Raw genomic sequence first — 22,527 nt, forward strand, 5'->3', positions numbered from 1 at the left:
AATGAAGTGCACATACATATTTTGTGAATGTCAAAGTTCATTCATACAATCTGTAAACTGTAATGGTACAGAATTTTGCACATCTAATCCCCTTCCAACATTAGAAAATTTTGAAATATGCAGATCTCAAAGCTGCATTTTTATGAACTCAAAACTAAATTGACTTCAAAATATTTATGTTGTTTAAAAATTTCCGATGAAATGAATCTGCATCCATTCTTCAAATGTTAAACACAGCAAAATTTGAAATATTACAGCATAATGGTTGGGTCAAAATAAATTTGGTAATTATGAATAAACAACATGAATGTAAAGTGGTAACTTTTTTCTCACTTTGGGGGTTATGCAGCAAATTATTTTTTATTCTCCATGGGAGGCCAACAATATTTCCCCAAAAGCCTCCAGCCCCTCCCTCAGAAACCAAATGGTTCACCCCTTAGCATGTTCGGCAAAAAACGTAGGGCTGAAATAAATCTATCGATTGGCCAATCAACGAGGTTAAAGGACATCACTCATACATATGCACTAAAGGACATCACTCATACATATGCACTAAAGGACATCACTCATACACACACAGCCAACAGTCAATCAACACTGTAAAATTGAAATTATGGTCATTTCGCAATTTTAGCCATTCTTTTTTTATGAACAAGTTATGAAGGCAGGCTGTGTTTACACCCCAAATTGTCGTTGTATGCCGTACATATGTAATTATTATTTGAGCTTTGTACATTAGGTCCCGTCCATCTGCATGCATCCATCACGAATGTAAAGCGATTTTTAAACAACTTGGCCAAAGTATATTGGCCTATGTCCTCCCAATGCACGCCACTTGTTTTCACAAAATAATAAAATTGGTCACCACAGATTCACTTTTTTTGATATTTGGACCTACATTCTCGAAATCTCAACCCAAAATTACTCTTAGTACCTGGTATTCAAACTCTAGATATTGCCTGAATCCAAATCTGAAGTTATGTCCATAACAGGAGATAAAGGCATATAGGGAGTCAATGACAAGGTTTATAGGAGACTCTGCTCTTCATACTGCTTTTCAGACTTCTACACAAGCAATCCTTATTATCAAAGAACATAGCATGGCATCATTTTTAAAGCAGAATGGTCTTTTCTATGTATTTGATATCCCTAGCAGACATAATGAAGGTTTAGCACCTACAGTACAATGGATATACATTGCAAGTTATTGTTGTCTCTTTAACTGGACTTTGTAATCATTTACCTTGTTTGGTTTGTTCAGTAACAGAAATTACATCAGTTTCTCTTCAAATCTACACTGTTAAACAAACGCTCTGAGTTGGTTTCAAAATGCCGCCACCAAAACAAATATTATTTATCGAATTTTAACACTACCTACAAATAGAATGGTTCGTCCCGATCATATATGTAAGAGTGTCGAGCTAGTAATCCTTTCACTCTATCTGAGGATTGCAAGATGCATGAAACTTAAGTAATAGATTTCATTACTTTGTACTTGAAGTAATCTGTTTATTTATAACGCTCTGCTTTTTGCATTGAGCACTGTAATTTCCCTCGAGGACATCTGTATACTTTAGTATATATATATACATATATATATATATATATATATATATATATATATATATATATATATATATATATATATATATATATATATATATATATATATATATATATATGTTAACAATAATTAGGACGGAATTTGAAAATGTACATATTCAGTAGAACAGAAATACCCCGGTAGTGCAAATATTACCAAAAGGTTCCAGCTGTTATCCCTTAACTTCCTTTTTTCTTTTGTGTCTTTCCAGTAGTGAGATAAAGAAATAATTACATCACGGATTGGTTTGACGGAATACTCCTCTTCAGAAACTCACATGTAAGTAAACACGTTACTTTGATTTATTAGAAAGCTCATTTTAAAAACTCATAGTGCACATGCCACTAATGAAAGAAAATTTCAGTTCATTGTTACATACATGGCATATAGGAATACATTTGTGTGAGCTGTTTAGTACTCTTTCAAAATCTGCTGCTGATAGATGTTAAATAGGAGTACTAATTTTACTTGTTAATACAAACTTGATCTTCTACCATTTACATTTTTTAGGAAAATGGAAAATATTCAGCCAGATTCACTTTATATAATGATATGATCACTGCTTCACCATATCTACATATTTTATGCATGCTATAAAACAGGGCTCGAAATACTTTTTTTCAACCACCTGTCCACTGGACAAGTCAAAATTAAAAGTACCTGTCCCAGTGAGAAAAGTACCTGTCCAAAATGGCATAATTTATTCTAAGAAACTATACTAGTTTCAATTCAATTCAACAAACTCATGCCTGTATGATATGCAAACTGGCTTAACAGCACCCTCGGTGTTGAGATAGCTCTGAGAATTTCCCAATCTAAGAGATTTGAGACATGACCTTAGATAAATCAACATGGCTGCCTCCTGTAAACAGTGATTAGATATTATCGAACTTTCTTTTACTTTTTTCTGACAGGTAAATATCCAAATAATGATTTTCAAAATTGTAAAAGGTATATAAATTTTAAACCTTTGAATATTTGCTGTAGTCAATTGGTTGAAATACTGGTTGCAGGCTGAAAAAACCTACCTGTCCACTTGGACAAGTACTTTTCAAAACTACTTGTCCCAGGCCAAATTTCACTTGTCCGGGACAGACAGACAGGTATTATTTCGAGCCCTGTAAAACTGATGCAAACTTATGACCATTGTAATTTACACAATATTTCAGTGGTCAAATGGCACTCCAGTGGATAATGTCAACTGGGATGAAAGCAAACCACATGATGCCTCATGGACAGGAGAAATGTGTGGAGTTGATAGCAACAGGTTAGCATATGTGTACCATTTCATTTGTACATGTAACAAGACCTGTAACAATGATGGATTAGCAGTCACTGTCATGTTTATGTCAGAAATACAAGATGATGAATTCATCAAAGCTGTCACGTAACTATTGCAAATCTGTGCCAAAGAAAGTAAGTCATGTTCAACATCGGTGTTGTAATTAATGTGCTGTGGTTTTGTTAAATATCTGTGAGGCTAAAAGAATATACCCTAGTATGTTTTCAACACAGTACCAGAAAAACAGGATTTTGAGGAAAATCTGAGTCATTGCATAGCAACTTAATCAAATATTAGACAGTTGAAACATATTCTTATGATTTCTAACAAAACCAGATTAAGACAGACTTTTGATTGCAAATAAAAAGTAGTGATGCCAAAATTTACATATATGCAAATGTTAATCAATATTGGAAACTCTGTGAAAGAAATAATGTTTAGGACTATGCATAGCCCACAATGAAAACTCAATTAAGAGACAACAAATGCTGCTGATCAGTCAGCCATCTGATAAACTCTGTGTCATTGACTGCACAGCTGAAAACCTTTCATGGATTTCGTTATTCACCAGCACAAGAGAATACATGCATTTAAAGCCTGCAAAGAGATGAACAAGGCATTACCACTGATGTGTGAGCAAAACCTTGGAATCCAAGCTATAGACAGTCTGCCAGTCCTGATGGACATGCAACTAGCCTTGTTGCCAAGGAGACCAGTGACCAAAATAGCAGAGGAGGCAATGAATGGAAGATAGTTCATCAGTTAGTCTGAATGTGTGTAACTAAGATGAGCTGCCCAGTCAGGGATGTCATGATATGCAAAGAACAGTATCATTACATTGCAATTTGCTGTCAACATCACCAGAACAAGGTAAAGTACACTATTGCAAGCATGATTTACTCTATCTGGGAGCCGCCATTACCAACTTCCAGTAATGGCAGCTCCCAGAAACACGGATGTCCCACCCTCGACACGATCGACATGTCTAAACAAATTCTAAACCCCATAAACGACAAGGCTAGTGTAGTATAGTTTAGTCTTCAGTAGTGATAAATCGGTATGACCAAATGGAGTAAATGTGTAGAATTTCACATCAACATGCCTAGTCCAGTGTGATGTGCTTATTTTGAACTCTACAGGGCCATCGGCATTGTAGTGCTACTGGTGAGCGAGGTCCCAAAAACCAAAAATCACTGACTGCCTCACCGTAGCGCTACAATTTTGCAGCTATTCAAAATATTAAACCATCCCTTACAAAAAAGTCCTATTGGACTCCAATAGGAATCAGTCTGATAGGATTGTCCAATAGTATTTTGAGACAATGTCCTATGAGACAGTCCCATAGTAGTCCAATAGGAATGCGACAACTGTCCTATGAGACAGTCCCACAGTAGTCCAATAGGAATGCGACACCTGTCCTATGAGACAGTCCCATGGTAGTCCAATAGGAATGCGACACCTGTCCTATAAGACAGTCCCACAGTAGTCCAATAGGAATGCGACACCTGTCCTATGAGACAGTCCCACAGTAGTCCAACAGGAATGCGACACCTGTCCTATGAGACTGTCCCATGGTAGTCCAATAGGAATGCGACACCTGTCCTACGAGACTGTCCCATAGTAGTCCAATAGGATCATTAGACATGTCCTATTAGACAGTCCCATGGTAGTCTAATAATAATATGTCCTATTAGACAGTCCTATGGTAAACCAATTGGAACATTAGAACGTTCCATTGAACTCAGTGTGTACATGTGTAGACATTGTTATTGTTGAGAAATGAATTCTGGTCTGGACTAGAATTAAAATGTAAACAATAACAATTGATCTCGATCTTGTGGTATACAAAGGTCAACGACATAACAGTGAGAAAATACTGGACATAAGAACGCACACGAAAACCACAGACACGTTTCAATTCCTACATAGAACATCATGCCATCCAAAATCTACCTTTAAAGGCCTGATCAAAGGCAAAACACTAAGGTACATCAGAACTTGCAACAATGAGAATGATTTTAGTGCTAAAGTCAAGTCATTCAATGCAAGATTAGTCGAACGTGGCTACAAACAGGATGAAATCTCTAGAATTACATCACAAACAAAGTTCGCCACCAGAATTACGCAATTACAACACCAGCGAACAAAAAACAGAACGAAAAACACACTTGTGTTCACAACAAGATATAGCCCATACATAAAGACACAAGCTATCAAACTAGCTCTGTGTGAAAACTGGGATCACATAGAAAAGGACGAAACATTAAGGAATTTATTTCCTAAACAACCGATCATCGCTTACAAAAGAAATACGAACATCAGCGACACACTGATTAAGGCTAAAGTCCATTGCATCAGAAACAAGTCAATGAACGAACGAACACATTACGATCCAAACATAAGCATTCTGGCTTCACTGCTAGAAGCACAGGAGATCAACAATATCGACATGACATAAAACAAAAAAGATATGCACCGTATCTTAGGCGACTGAGGAAGAGACCGCTCTGGTTTCGAAACGTGGGGATAAAAAAAGAGTCACCGTTGTCAAGGACACATCTGACTACGCCCACGTCTCGCCATGGCTAATTTGAAAATTAACGACTCGCTTGTTAATTTCCACACTAACAGCCTAAACACAACTCAGACACTAAACACACCAAAGCACATACAAGACGAGATGGCTGATGTGTGAAGCCACTTTCCCTTTATTACATTTGCATTTTACACATAAAGACGCTAAGAAGACAAGCTATATAGCGGGTGTTTCAACGTTCATTAGGGAGCAAAGAAGAACTTGCAATGGATATACTTTTGAACAAAGAAACTTTATTTCTATAATCAGAAAGAATGACAGGAAATTGAAGAGAAGTATAAAATATTATACAAAGCTGTATGTAACAATTATCTAATTAAACTGTTATAGCTGAGACTACAGAAGCATATTACACATAGAAATTAAGTTCTGCCTTCATGAAATTTTTGAGTTGCAGTTTTATATGACTCTTGTTTTAGGTGATAAGTTCATTTGATGCTGCTATGTAATGTATCAAAAATTTATGACACAAAACATTCAATTTTCAGTATCATAATTTTAATAATTCAATAGCCAAATGAGCTCTATCAGCATAGAAACAATTCAGGTTTCATGATGGCAATACATGAGCAGAAATCATTGAGATATCAACTTCCTGTTTGTTATGTAAAAGGGGGTCCAACCCCATTGTTCCATTGCTCCTTTGTCTCACATAAATATCAATGCATTTTGGACCATACCGGTATGTATCCAATCATTAACTACATTACTACCTTAGCTTTAAACTTCACTCCTGTTTATATTCTTTGTGTGGACTGAAATGCCATAGTCAACAAGCTAGAAGTCACACAATGGGCATACACTGATCATGAGCAGGCAAGTAGACAAAGGACTATTGTAAACCCGGCTATTTCCATAACTATTCAGTCTTCAAAAGGAAAACACTGACATATAATAATCTGTCCTACCTAACTTTGCTGTACTACAGTGATATAAAAGCTGTACAACACCCTGTTATGCTGCCACACAGTCATTTTTCAGAGCAACAACTGCCTTTTGTCTGTTCTAGAGCGGCCATCTTGTTTTGATGATGCTAGCCCATAATGCACTGCAGCCGCCCAAATGCATTCTGGGCTTAAGTTTTCCAATAGGACAGTCTAATAGGACTTTAGAAAGGTGTACAAAATATGTGTTGATCAGACATAGATAAGATAATGAGGTGATATTGATTCTCATTTATGAATTTGAAGTGCTGGTAGTTGTAATAGTCCTAAGTCTGTGGAAACTCAATGATATTGTAAGTGTGCGTTACTTATATGTATGTATGAGCCAGCATGTAAACTTAATTGCTAGGCCTATTTATTGATTTATTTTATTGATTTAAGTGTTTATTTATTTATGTATTTTGCTTGCTTGTATATTATTTTTTTCATTTAATTTTAGAAATAGCAAAATGTGACATTTTTACAAACCATGTTTCCTTCAGTACCAGTCCAAAGATTAATTGCAAATTAATTTGCAAAATATTTTGCTCTCAGAGAATGGTAAGAATAATTTTATCAGAGCAACGGCAAAAGCTAATGATTCTGACAGAATTGAATAAATCCTATTTGAATGTCATTTACAAAAGCATTGTCCTGTAGGACATTCAGGAATTGTTCCCATAGGACAAGCATGGTCCCACAAAGTTCCTATTGGAATTTCATTTACAATGGGATTGTCCAATAGGACTTACAATCATTATTCCTATAGGACAAGCCTGGTCCTACACCATTCCTGTGGTACGCCTATTGGACCACGGTCAATCCCATTTGGGTCCTATAGGACTTTTTCGTAAGGGATGTGCTTGCTGTAGGTAGTATGTCTACATTGCATACCGCATGCTGTGTAATGGTGTGTATATACAGGGGGGGGCACTTGTTCAGAGAAGTGGTAGGGGTGTGCGGCTGCACATAAAAAAGGGCCCATTTCAAACCTAGTCTCGTAATTTTAGGACCCAATGTCAGAGCTGTGTGACCTTTGATCCAGGTCAAAAAACATAGCGTTGAAATGTTACAGGGTAAATACAAAGCCTTTGTATAAACCGGTGACTGACAAAGCCTACTGATTATGCCTTATTGTGTTGCTGGCCAAGCCATATATGTTTCGTAAAAACATTTCTGGAAATACTAAAAATTTTGGTGAAAGACTGTATCTTTCACTCCATCAAAAGTCGGTCCAGCCTCTGAAATTATCAGTTATCACCAGTTACGAACTGACTGGTGTTTTTTAAATTCAGAACCACAAGAAGCCCAGCCATTCGTGTTTGAAGAACTGAGTCATGTGGCCATGGATGGCCAAGCTGTCATAATAAATAATAGGAGAAGTAGAGCTACTTTGTTTGGATGTTTTCTATTTGCCAAAAATCCTCTGTATTTGGAGTTCTGACCAATCATTGATGGTGTTTTGAATCCAAGTTGAGATTTACTTTGGCTAAAGCTATAGGTCTCATGGCTCCCCCACCACAGGGAAAGATAATGATGCGTGTTGAGTGCAGTCCCAAGCCAGTCATGGATAGCCATGGGAACGGACGGTTAAAATTCATTTTTGTATGTTAGAAATTGGCACTCAAATTTAGACCCCATTTTACTTGGTTTACAGTGGAATTGATACACCAATTTTAGACCAAGTTGCTGAAATACCCACCCAATTGGACGGCACATATACATATTGGCAAGTAATGGATTCTGAAGTGCCCTCCCCGGGGTATGTACATGCTAGAGTTAATGACTTCTAATTCATTCAAACTACGTACAAATTTGTCTATAAATGTAAATAGGAGCTCATGCTGTCTTGAGTTTTGTTCTCCTTGGTGTGAACATTAAGTTTTGCTGGTAGGGATAGATACCCAGAATGGCTACACCAAAGTCAATGAAACTAGCTTCAGATATTGACCTCAAAGATTTTACATTGAAGTGAAACACATTTAGCTGTCATGCTTATTTGCATAATAACTGAACTTTTGTAATTTTTTTTACATACCTGCACAATTACTACTCAAATTTGAATGAAACTTACGGTAACTTAAACTCTCACAGATATTCTGTTATTTCAGGTTTCACAAAAAAAGTTGTGATTTATTTTTTCATTACTTGGGAATTTTCACATCGTTTACCAGACATTCTGCTCAATTAGGGATATAAAAGTTATGACAGATCTATGTTGAACTGCAAAAATATGATTCCACAAACTGACAATATTTGTCACAAATAGTACAATATCACATTTAGTTTTCATCCAGAGGCATGAGAGTTGATCTTTTACAAATTTAACTTTGTATTTGCTTCTTAGCTAATACACATCTTGAATTTCACATAAATTTTGTTATATTTTCAAATTTGGTCCTTTTCAGAAAGGAAACGTCAAAAACAGTCATTTTTACCATCAGGAATAAAAATCAGATGCCACTGTACAAAGTTTGGCCTGAGAATAACACAGAGTACAATAAATTACCCCTGATTCTGTTTGATAAGAAGCAATGAATGTTGACTTTCTAAAATCTTTTCTGCTGTACATGTTTGCAGTATTATGAAGCATTTCAATTGTTTAATTGTATCTTGGAAAAGCCCTAAGAATCAGATTGTAGGTGCTACAAATGTAATAGTTTATGGGAAGCAAGTCATACCAAAATAAAGGTGTCATTTTCTAAGGAAAGTTATTTTAAATTGGTCATTTACATTGGGTAAAAATCAATATTCTCTCATTTCATGCAACTTTGGTAGTCTCCCTTCTTTCCATTTCACTGTTCTGAATGGTTTAAGATGATTAGTGGAAATTATACAAAAATGGTATTTCACTCAATCAAGGATAACCTTCCAAACATTTGAAATAGTAATTTTCAGAATCTGATATTCTACATTTGTCCCTAAATGTAGTGTACACATGGGAGACATGCTAGACTTCCCTGAGGAATCTCTGAAGGGCTACAAATCATAATGAATCATGGGATATCACTAAGCGGGGTACTGTGCAGCAAATCATGTCACTTCAGTAATATTATACAATATTTTTCATGATTTGTGTACTCAGACATCATTGCTAACTACTTGTTCATTTTATTACTGTCTGAACAATTTATATCTTCAATAAGTACTGGTATGGTGTGTTTTCAGATTACCAATGGTGTGACATATTCAGGAGTAAATTGGATAAAATTGCAGTGTTTTTACATGCATAGGTACTAAAAATTGCACACCTTTCAAGGCAAATTTATCAGCAATGTACATGGTCTCATCATACCAACTGTTTTACATGTCAAGCTTTTTTCATGGACATCAAGCATCGTTAACTTTTTTCCTTTCTTTCCTTGCAAATATTATATATGAATGTCAAAAATATTTGTTGACAAAATCGCAAAATTGATATCTCCTTCGTTGAAAAGAGATCAATCTTCTCATTATTCAAAGTGGGAAATCAGAACAACATGATCATCAAAACATTGCTGTAACAATTTTTGAAATAAGGACAAAAATTGACTTCTAATGCCTTCTATGTTTCCATATCTGAATTTATTGCATTACCTGTTTGTAAAAAATATCATGAGAGCATAGCATTGATCATGACATATCGGTCAGTGTATGAAAGCTCTGCGGCAGTGTGTGGGAGAAAAATTCTTCTTGATGAAATAAAATAGGGGTAATTCGAATGTCTTATCTGTCCTGTCCTTCATAACACAGGTGGCGATTCGGGCCAGTTCATGTGATAAAACCATGTATCAAAGTTAAATGCATGGAATTTGATCAAACTTTCAATTATATTTTTGATAATTCGTCTTGTCAATGCTGCAAGTTTGATAGCCATGACATGTTGATTGAGGTTGTATGCATCTTGAAAGTCAATGACTTAAACTTTTGCAAACGTCTGTAACTACATGTAGGCTCTAATCAAAGCTGAATGTACTAGATTTAATCTAACCTCCAAGGACAATGGTCATACAATACTTTTATCTAATTCTTAATGAATTTCTACAATTACGACTCCTATTAATGCAAAATGCATTTCCTGATTGTGATCGTACAACTGAGTCACTGATACACTGACCACATGTGATACTCAGTAGAGTTATACAGAACATACCGGGTATACTGCAATTTTGACAAGTATGACATGCTGATTAATTGCTCTCCTGCATACTTTACAAACTTCTGTAATTATACCAAACCATGTATCATTTTAGCACACCATGTCCAGTGAACCCATTCATTGATTCCTTTTTGGCTGCAACATCATACCTCTTTGCAACAAACCTATCGGATAGCTTTCAATTTTTTTTATACAATTGGTGATAGAAAGGTATATGTCATTAGCAAGATCAAAGAGAATTCTATTTAAATGTAGATGTCACGAGGTGGTCTCCTTGCAGTCAATTTTCTAAATCTTTGAGTTGAGATTTTTTATACTTCAAGGAGTGCCTATTGCTGATTTTTTTTTCTATGAAATACTAAGGATTGTATATTCACATTTGTCTAGAAGTTGTTTAGATTCATTCCTTGTGAAATCCATTGCTGCCAACCTGATATCATATTTGTCCTTTACTTTGAGTGTAGTAATTCAAATTGACAAAGAAAATGTAAATGTAGTCAGTGGAAAAGATTTAGAACCACTAAAACTGAAACACCTTATTGTGGAGTAATTTTGTGACAATGTATGGCTTCACTCACAGTGTACACTGTGATATTGTATGGCTTCACTCACAGTCTACACTGTGATATTGTATGGCTTCACTCACAGTCAACACTGATATTGTATGGCTTCACTCACAGTGTACACTGTCATATTATATTGCTTCACTCACAGTCTACACTGATGTTGTATGGCTTCAATCACAGTGTACACTGTGATATTATATTGCTTCACTCACAGTCAACACTGATATTGTATTGCTTCACTCACAGTCTACACTGTGATATTATATTGCTTCACTCACAGTCTACACTGATATTGTATGGCTTCACTCACAGTGTACACTGTGATATTATATTGCTTCACTCACAGTTTACACTGATGTTGTATGGCTTCACTCACAGTCCACACTCATATTGTATGGCTTCACTCACAGTGTACACTGTGATATTGTATTGCTTCACTCACAGTCTACACTGATATTGTATGGCTTCACTCACAGTCTACACTGTGATATTGTATTGCTTCACTCACAGTCTACACTGATATTGTATGGCTTCACTCACAGTCTACACTGATATTGTATTACTTCACTCAGTCTACACTGTGATATTGTATTGCTTCACTCACAGTCTACACTGTGATATTGTATTGCTTCACTCACAGTCTACACTGTGATATTGTATTGCTTCACTCACAGTCTACACTGTGATATTGTATTGCTTCACTCACAGTCTACACTGATATTGTATGGCTTCACTCACAGTCTACACTGATATTGTATTGCTTCACTCAGTCTACACTGATATTGTATTGCTTCACTCACAGTCTACACTGATATTGTATAGCTTCACTCACAGTCTACACTGATATTGTATGGCTTCACTCACAGTCTACATTGATATTGTATTGCTTCACTCACAGTCTACACTGATATTGTATTGCTTCACTCACAGTGTACACTGTGATATTGTATTGCTTCACTCACAGTCTACACTGATATTGTATGGCTTTACTCACAGTCTACACTGATATTGTATTGCTTCACTCACAGTCTACACTGATATTGTATGGCTTCACTAACAGTATACATTGATATTGTAATGCTTCACTCACAGTCTACACTGATATTGTATTGCTTCACTCACAGTCTACACTGTGACATTGTATGGCTTCACTTAGTCTACATTGATATTGTATTGCTTCACTCACAGTCTACACTGTGATATCATATTGCTTCACTCACAGTCTACACTAATATTGTATGGCTTCACTCACATACACTGTGATATTGTATTGCTTCACTCACAGTTTACACTGATGTTGTATGGCTTCACTCACAGTCTACACTGTGATATTATATGGTTTCTCTTAGTGTACACTGTGATATTGTATTGCTTCACTCACAGTCTACACTGATATTGTATTGCTTCACTCACAGTCTACTCTGATATTGTATGGCTTCACTCACAGTCTACACTGTGATATTATATGGCTTCTTTTAGTGTACACTGTGATATTGTATGGCTTCACTCACAGTCTACACTGATAATATATGGCTTCACTCACAGTCTGCACTGTGATATTATATGGCTTCTCTTAGTGTACACTGTGATATTGTATTGCTTCACTCACAGTCTACACTGATATTGTATTGCTTCACTCACAGTCTACACTGATATTGTATAGCTTCACTCACAGTCTACACTGATATTGTATTGCTTCACTCACAGTGTACACTGTGATATTGTATGGCTTCACTCACAGTGTACACTGTGATATTATATGGCTTCACTCACAGTCTACACTGATATTGTATTGCTTCATTCACAGTCTACACTGATATTGTATGGCTTCACTCACAGTCTACACTGATATTGTATGGCTTCACTCACAGTCTACACTATTATATTGTATTGCTTCACCCACAGTCTACACTGATATTGTATTGCTTCACCCACAGTCTACACTGTGATATTATATATTGGCTTCTCTTAGTGTACACTGTTATACTGTATTTCTTCACCCACAGTCTACACTGTGATATTATATGGCTTCTCCTAGTGTACACTGTGATATTGTATGGCTTCACTCACAGTCTACACTGATATTGTATTGCTTCACTCACAGTCTACACTGATATTGTATGGCTTCACTCACAGTCAACACTGTGATATTGTATTGCTTCACTCACAGTCTACACTGTGATATTGTATGGCTTCACTCACAGTCAACACTGTGATATTATATATTGGCTTCTCTTAGTGTGTCACTTCCTTCAATAATTCACCCCTCTCCCCTAGGCCCTGTAATGACGCTACCAAATATGTAATTCAATTACTGTAATCCAAACACAATAATCCAGTGGGGACTGTGTCATCAGTGATGACGTTTTGTCTGAGGACAATGGGTGTTCTCTGCCTTTTGAGATATATTACACAGAAATAGACCTTATCCCTTGATTTACAATTTCATTTGAAAAATATCAGCATTTGCAGAAGTACATTGTAGGAAGCTGATTGCTACTGAAACAGTCATGTTCTTTCAGAGTAGATTTCTAAAATGTTTTTGTATAAATGACTAGAAGTGTTGTATGAAAATACAGATGTGTTGTTGTCTAAAGAGTGAAGATAATTTCATCATTGTTAATGAAAAAACTGAATAGTGCATCTTTGTTGTGCAGGTTCCTTTGTAAAGAAAATAATTATTATATCTTTAAAGCTAGTACTGTGAAACCACTTTTTATTTTGCATGAAATGACCTCTTATAGTCTTTCATTAAAGTTTCAAAATAACTGATTTTGTGGCATTTCAAAGTCTTTGGAATTAGCTGACCCTGCATCGTCCACCCATTGGCAATCCTCTACCTTTGATAACACAGAGGGCTCTGTCCCTAACAGTAACAAATGTCAACCAAGTGCTTTTGATTCACAACTAAGGGTATTTGTTATCCTGTTCACAGATACAGTCCTTGGATTTGGTATGACCATACAACACACTCAGCAAGATATCCATTCTGTTCATATACTCTGTAGAAGAATGAGAGATTTGGTTTGACCACACAGCACATCTGAGCATGTCCATGCTGTTCAGATATTGTCACAACGCAATCAAAGAATGTAAGCAAAAGTTGTACTCACAGGGAAAGTCCCTCAGTCCCTGGTTCTCACATTAGTGCTTGTTGATATTGGCTGTGTGATTTGAATTCTTTACTAGTTGTGTTCAGTTATTCAATTTGTTCAGAGATTGAACTGATAAAAGAAACCTACATTAAGCCCGAGTGTTACAAACCATTCGAGACACTGAATTAAAAGCTTCAATTTTTCTTGTTTCCCCTGTGTATGTGTAATTGTTGCATTGCTGTATCAGGGGTATGCAGTTTGAAATGGTGGCAGAGCTGTAGCAATTTCAATTTTTGCATTTCTGGATTGAGTTTATATTGTACGTTGAAAAAAGTGGCATGTGGGTTTATAAGAGATAGTAAAGTTCTAGGATACTGTAACAGAGAAAATCTGTGTTCCTCAATTGACATTAAGATTTCACATAAGTCGTTTTTTTTGTGTGCAATGAAAAATGATCACGTGCAGTTAATTAAGATATACATGCAAACATACACAATTTCTGATCCATTGTTTATAGTTTATAAATAGACTGGAGTGTTCTTGAAGAACAGCGTAGAATCAGTTCAAGAATTCATTTGTAAATTTGATTTTTCACAACAGGAGAAAATTTCTTGAGGAGTATTTGGTGCGATATCAGAACTGACACCAGTCTCAACCAGTCACTTTGTTTGGTTTTAGTTACACATTCAATGTACAATACATTCAATGTACAATACTGGGATCAGAAAGCACAGTGATATATCACTGAACAACAACAGCTTTATCTGCTCTGTAATTTGACAGAATCAGTTGACTATGAAGAGGTTACTAGCTTCAGACGAGAAGCAATTCTTTGTACTCCATACTGTTTTATGAAATATCCTATTTAAGTCACTTCTTTTCAAATGCATCTTTTCAAATGCAAGTTTCTCCCTTTTAACTGTAGTGTTACATGCTCAAATTTCATAAAACTACTTCAGCAAAACTGTTTTTGAGTTCACTCAAAATTTGTCAAAGTTTAATTGGAGAGTTAAAATAACAAGGTCAGTGAAGGTAAAACTGGTTCGTTCGAGATGCCAGATCATTAGTTACAATTGAATGCCCAATGTGAATTCCAAAATATCTGCAGTTTTCTCTGAAATCACTTTGTCAATTTTGCTTGTAAGGTATTACATGCAAGAAGCAGAGTTGAGGTGACTCTGTATGGGTAGTGCATAGCAGATAGTCTCTGATATCATTTTGTGATTAGAAATATCTTAAATTTACAGGCAATGTACTTTTACTTTCTGAACATTAAACTCCCATACTCTAGTTTTTAGAATGGCTGTAGTTCAGTTCATTCATTTGTTTTTATGTTTAAATTCATGACAAATGTTACTGGAGTGTTGCTGTTTCAGTGTTTTTTTCAATTGTACTGTGCCAATGTCCAGAAATATTTTTGTATATCGTGTGATACTTTTGCAGCACAATCATGAAAATACAATGAGCTTGATTTTCAAAATTGAAATGTGCAAGAAGATACAGAATGTAAATTTGACTTTACAATGTATTTTTTTTTTTGACAAGTACAGTCTTTCTCAGAAAAAGATCAGAAAACCTCAAAATTGCAGTTGTGTGGTTTAAAAGAAGATCAGAAAACCTCAAAATTGCAGTTGTGTGGTGTAAAAGAATATTAACAGTTGTAAATTCACAGTTCATTTCAAAAACTAGAAAGTCTGCCAAATTAAACCTAATTCTAAAGTATCTGTATTCAGTTTATTCTCCATCAGACTTGACCTCACAACAGACAACACCAAGCATCGACAGTCAAAACGACTCTTAATGTATGTAATATTGCTGATACTTTTGCAATAGTTGGACTGCCATGACCTTTCATTGTACATTAAGCAAGTCTTTGTTACCATAACTTTTGATTTCCTTTTTGCAGATAGGGTTTTATGGACAGGTAGATTCTTATTTGGGAGTCTATACAGATGATGTACATAGTCAATATTGTTATTTGTGAGTCTATACAGATGATGTACAGAGTCAATATTGTTATTTGTGAGTCTATACAGATGATGTACAGAGTCAATATTGTTATTTGTGAGTCTATACAGATGATGTACAGAGTCAATATTGTTATTTGTGAGTCTATACAGATGATGTACAGAGTCAATATTGTTATTTGTGAGTCTATACAGATGATGTACAGATTCAATAAATTGTTGCAGACATTCCTAAACTTTGGCAAGATTGAGTTAAACCAAGCTGTACAGATTAGTTGACTCTTTCAATTATAAAATTTTGTTATACAACATCCTGAAAATAAAAACTTTTGTATCTAATAAATAAAGTCCATAATCTAAGTATCTATTACTGATCAAACATGGCTGTTTCACAGATTTAATTAAACTGTAAAGAATGCTACTCAAGTTTTCTCTATGTCTTTAAAATTGGTGCGGCAAGTTTCAATATGAACTTGTACACTACAATCATTGTAATGTAGTTTCAATTACATCTTCAGATCTTGTGTACAGTTGTTCTGACAGTGTATTTATTTTTCGTCCTTTGCTTGTCAGATGTCACTGTAGACCAGATGACTGTCATCAAATTAATGTTTATACATCCTTCTATTCCCTATTATGAACATAAACATACCACTCTCAGTAAATCAACTTGCATGTATTCGAAGTAAGGGAGCTTTCATTATTTATGGCCTGGGGGTTGTTGGTTAGAGAAATTTCATTGAAAACTGAAAAATCAAGTAACCCCCCCCTGCCAACCATGATGAATTTGAGTGCCCCTAACATCTACATTTTGACTGACTCCCCCCCCCCAAACGACGCTTAGCAAAGTTTATATCAATACATGTATTGAAAAATTTACAAAAATACAGCAATAGTAAAGAAGTTTCAAATCTTGATGTACCCTTTAATCTCATGAAGCGTTAAAAAAGGTGAAACCCAAAAAATGAAATTCAAAGTCACAACAAAATATAGATATAAATATAATCCTATAACCAGTATCCAACCATATAGTACTGTTTAATTTGGATGGGTATCATGACAGAGTTTTTACTAAGATATCCAACAGGGCAGAATTTGAAAGTAGGGGGGGGGGGGAGAGAATAAGCAATAGACTCAAGGAGAAAGTGTCAGAGGGGGCATACCCTGTCTTGCATGGAAAATTTTGTGAAATTGATGTGTGCAATGGTGCAATCTGAGGTTGTTTTTCATTTTTTTTTACCAAATAAAACTGTTAGTACACCATAAGGGGAGAACACGAGGAGGTGTGTCTCCTTTCCCACATCGGAGATTTTGAGAAATTGATTGGTGCAATCTGAGTGTTTCAATTTATTTTGCACCAAAACTTGAGTAACCCCCTTCTTTTTCTCAACATTTTGAGGCGCCCCCCCCCCCATTGTAGCTTTCAACTTTTTGAGTGACCCCGCCAGATTCCTCCAACCCCCCAGCCATAAATAATGATGGCTCCCTAATAGGAGATGAATAACAGAGTTGTATAACCGCTTACAGAAATAAACTGAAAAGAGATCCCACCCAACAAAGCAGTCTGGAATTGTGCTAACGTGTATCAATGAGAGAAAACACCTCTTTTACAAATGTACGTGTGCAATAAAAAATGCAAACAATTTTTGTTGAACTTTATTTGTGTTGTGTGTTTTATCTTAGTACTTGGCCATTGTGATGCTTCCAATCAGCAGCATTATTGTTTTCAAGTCCTCTCTTCTAGTCCCATGGTAATATCATTTCCTCCTCTAACCTACCCACCTACCAAGGTCCCCTTACTCTCCCTTTCCAGAGGTGTTTATAAATGCTTCAGTACAATTAATATTCTTTTATACCGGTAGAGAAAAAATAAATGTCAGTTAGGATCATTTCATTTTGCAAAACATTTAAAATTTCAGTTTTTATCAGATCTATAAGTTTCTTGGTGACAATAGCTAACCCATATCAATACCACATCACTTAGATATTTTTTTTATGCTGTAGTTAGGGAAAATCCATCATTGAAAGGAGATAATGGAATGGGAAATAGAGGAGTTTCACTATGCTGTAGGGTTTAGCATCAAATACAACAGCTAAGAAGATGGTTCAAGGAAACACTGTTGTTTTGATAAAAGCAACTGAAAAATTAGAACTTTTCTCATTCGAAAAACGACAAAAAGAATTTTTAGCAGTTTCATTGAACAGGTTCAATACACGCTAATTAGACCTATAGAAAAGATTTTTTCAAATCTATGCTGATAACGTCATCAGTTCATAATGTGAACTTCATCTGATTTTGAGAACGTCGTATGATGATTCGACATTTCACTTCGATATTCCCCGCTAAAAACACTGGAAAACTCCCTAGGTTTACCCTGGAATGTGCGCCACCAGCGGGGACCAGAACTTTGAATTTTGAATATAAAACAATAGATTTTGTCGCCGTCTGCAAAATTGCTCTCGAAATACACTTTAAACCCCATAGCTTTTATGTAAATATGTCATTTGCAAGGGACCACGAGTCGAGAAAGAGCCAAAATGTTGCCCCGTTGCCGAAATCGCCATAATGGTCAAAATTGACCCATTGGCGGCCAGTGAACCGCTTTTCTGTGGAAATTTTCGCATAGATCACATGGAATGGACAGAGCACTTTTGAAGGAGAAGAGTAAAACTCAGTGTTTGCTTGCGCGGACACTCCCTTGTAATGCGTCATACAAAATAGTTAGGCCTCCGGGATATGAAACTTCATATTTACTGTAAAAACAGTGAATGATAGTTTTTGAATTGCAAACGAACAAAACATTGCATGGTCATTCGTTGCACAGTACTAGAGATTTTTCATAATTCATCATGCTTTGTACTGTCATAGACTCCTACTTGAAGTCTACCATGTCTCCCATGTATAGGAATATTCCTCGACTGGTAGTAAAAATTTTGAAAACGTACCTTAATGGACACCATTCCTATCAATTCCCTTTAGCGAACATGCTGCAAGATTTCCGGTTGAAATTTGTGCATTGACAAGCCTTGGTAAAAAAAAAAAAGATTTTTAGAAGGTTCAGCAAAACACTTGTCACGTGACTATTATGCAAATAATGACTGTGTACTGTGCACGGTCGGATTTCATATACTTTATTGGGGTTTGGGACTTCTGTAACTGAGAAAAAAATAAAAATCTAAAAGTGTCTATTTTGTATGTAGCTACCTAACGTGATGTAGAAAAGTATGTTTTAATATCGATTGAGAGAAGAGAGAGCATTTTTGCGAGAATTTCACTGATTGTGTTCTAAGCCATCAAGAATGTGATGGAAAATAGGGAGACTAGTTGCACTTACTTTATGAAACAAAAGGATATTAATTTTTTCCAAATGGAAAAGAGAAGAAATATACATGCTGGCTTTTCTCAGACAATGACCCCTTCACTTTGTCATAACTTGAAGTATCATGGCATGTAGAGAATGTGACTTATTTAACGGTTTCTTTGAAATTTATACTGAAATTTACAACGTATTTTTAATAAATATAATTCATAAATCATCTTGAGCCTTCATATCATTGCTTTGACGCAGAACTGAAAAAGTTATAGGAAAACTAACATCGTTGGTACAAATCGAAGAGAATTGTGGGTAATTTATTGTACTATGCGTAGTGTTTGCCATTCTGAACAAGTCGCCTGTGTACCGATTACTTAGGCGGCTGCGCACTCGACGCGACGTCCTCTTATCACGTGACAAAGACGCCACCCGTGCTGATGTAGCGTCATTACATGTAACTAAATTAGTAATTGAGTAACCGACAGTAACTCGAATAGCTCTCATATTTCATCATTAAATAAATTTTCACAAGATTTTTCCTCACAGCATCGTATCAGGCTCATATTTCATCAAAGTTTACCCATTAAAGAGTTTATGATGAGGGCTAGGGTTAGATTTGATATGAATTTGTATAATATAAAACATAAGTACCTTAATACAACGCATTGTGTGTCTTTATAATTCAAAACCTTTCGACTTTGATTAGCACATGCAAGGCCATTGTGACGAACGTATCGGAGTAGAGTGCCGCAGAGACTCTCCCAATTGGTTGGCTGTGACTTTCTGTCGCATCATTTTCAAATAGCCAATCAAGTGTCAGATTCGTGGAGTTGCTGCATATACGTCACACAGTTTCAATTATCGAAAAAGTTACAGCAATTTGTTTAGTTTTACTCTTAATTTTGAAAGAATGGTCTCAAGCTGAGGAAGGTTTGAGAAGAAGTTAACTATAGAGGCGTTCAGTACCTCAAAGTCTTTCCTCGTGTTTATGTTACTTTATTTTCTGCAGCAACTCTTTATTCTTGCCCGGAATACACCTGGTGCTGTTTATTTGATATTAAAACTGGATATATTCGGTCGTCAATAATGGTTTTCGTCGGTCACACAAGTCGAATTGGTGACTGTGGCATATGCACATCTGTTGGAAGTCAACATCTTGGAGTGTGTGAAATCGCGGTACTGCTGGTCGCACGCCGCAAATTGAATGACAACATTGGTTAGAGCTGAGAATAAATATCTCTGTTTCACCAAACCCTTTTGAAGCTATGAAATTGTCTTACCTGTAAAATTACATTCGTCAGTAGTTTCTTCCGAATATGTGAAATGACACAATTTTCCTTCTTGCTTGCTGGTCTCTCAATAGAAGTCCACGGGCCAAGAATATGAAAAGACAACGGTCACCGACCTATCCCATGTGTGTGAAGAAGATACGTGGCAAGTGAAGATGGAACTGGTGTACATGATGTACATGTACTCGAGACTTAATTAGCATTTTAAGGACGCTAAGACATTGATTAGCCAATCACTGGTAGAACTGCTTCTCCTATAAATAATTGACCAATCACAGGCGCCTTTGCCATTTCCGGATGCACGTAATTAAAACCATACCATGCGGAGGCGAAAACGCCCTGCAGTGCACAGTAAGTGAGGCTACCCACAATTCCCCTTGATTTGTTCACTCAGACATTTTTTGCTAAAGGCTTTTTCAATTTTATCAGTTTCTTAACAATTTTTAACTTACAATTCAAGTTCAGGATTATTTGATAAGACTATGTTCGAAAATTATTGATTATGTTTAAAATTCAAGAGAAAATTGAGTGAGAAGTTGATGTTTGGAGGTGCTAAAAATTGCACACTTGTCAAGATAAAGTTATCAGCAACTAAGATGGTCTCATCATACCACCTGTCAGACATGCAAATTTCCTTTGTTACGAACAGTAAAAAAAATCAATACCCTTTCTCTCGCCAACACAGATGCAACTTATTCCCTTAGTTTCCTTGAAAATATTGTGTATGGCTGTCAAAAATTTATGTCGACAAAATTACAAAATTGCTATCTCCTCCGCGGAAAAAGGGTTGATCTTCTCATTATTCACAGTGAGAAATCAGAAAATTATGGTGATCAGAACTATGTTGCCAGAATTTTGAAATATGGACTGAGTTGTTCTCTGTACAGAAGAAATTTGCTTCAGTTCAGTGAGTGATCTCCGTGTGTACAGATCATGGAGGATTGTGGGTAGCCCCACTTACTGTGCAGTGTTCGTTGTTCAATTGATGATGCCAATTTGGCTGTCAAAATCATCAATTGGTCCAAAACACATGCCATCAGAAAATAACAAGTTATAGTTTCAAGCCTTGCAACGCAATGCAATGATGTTGTTATACAGGACACTCACGTACGGTGAATATTGTTTTCGAAATATAAAGGTTATACAAACTAAGAACACGATTCGAAAACCCATAAAAGCAAATGATCGAAAATACGACAAAATAAAGGTTTGTTTTGTTTATGTTTTTCCTAAGCAACCGCGATCTTGTTTTACTCCTTTAGGCTCAGAGTAGTATTTTGGAAGATATTGCAAGAATTTATTAATGTGAAATGAACACTTTCCTGCTATCTGCGAGAACCGAGAAAAAACTCTTGTGATTCTCAATACTGTCTGTTAAATTTGCGAGAGAAGTACTTTCTTGCTAGTGAGAATACTATTTCTAACGGATTAATAACGAGAGCATTCATTCTCACAGATTTCATAAATATATTTTCGTTTCACTCAAATTTGCGGAAAACGTGTCTTCGTGTTTTTTATTTACTTGAATCATAGACCCTCGAGAAAAACGAGGTCTCTGGTCAGCTATATAAACAGTGCTCATAGACGCCCAGTAAACACTGGAAAGGAAGCCACACCGGCGGTCCAGCTGCAGGGACTTAGGGACGGACCATTAGATCTTGGGAGGGGGGGGGTGGTCAAAAACAGAAAAAAAAATTTTCAGAGCAGAAAGTTAGGAAAAAAAAAATCTTCAAACTAGTTTGCAAAATAAAAAA

The 22,527-nt window shown here is 35.9% G+C and overlaps 1 long non-coding RNA gene across 1 annotated transcript; it reads left to right on the top strand.

Moving 5' to 3' along the window:
• The first annotated feature begins 1,806 nt into the window (after positions 1 to 1,806).
• On the top strand, positions 1,807 to 14,852 carry LOC139132460 (uncharacterized). Its single transcript, XR_011552305.1, has 4 exons — positions 1,807 to 1,882; positions 2,773 to 3,019; positions 3,457 to 3,755; positions 14,044 to 14,852. It is a non-coding gene; the product is annotated as an uncharacterized lncRNA (long non-coding RNA).
• Positions 14,853 to 22,527: the final 7,675 nt, after the last annotated feature.

This window comes from Ptychodera flava, chromosome 5 (genome assembly GCF_041260155.1).
Source record: "Ptychodera flava strain L36383 chromosome 5, AS_Pfla_20210202, whole genome shotgun sequence".
NCBI lineage: Eukaryota > Metazoa > Hemichordata > Enteropneusta > Ptychoderidae > Ptychodera > Ptychodera flava.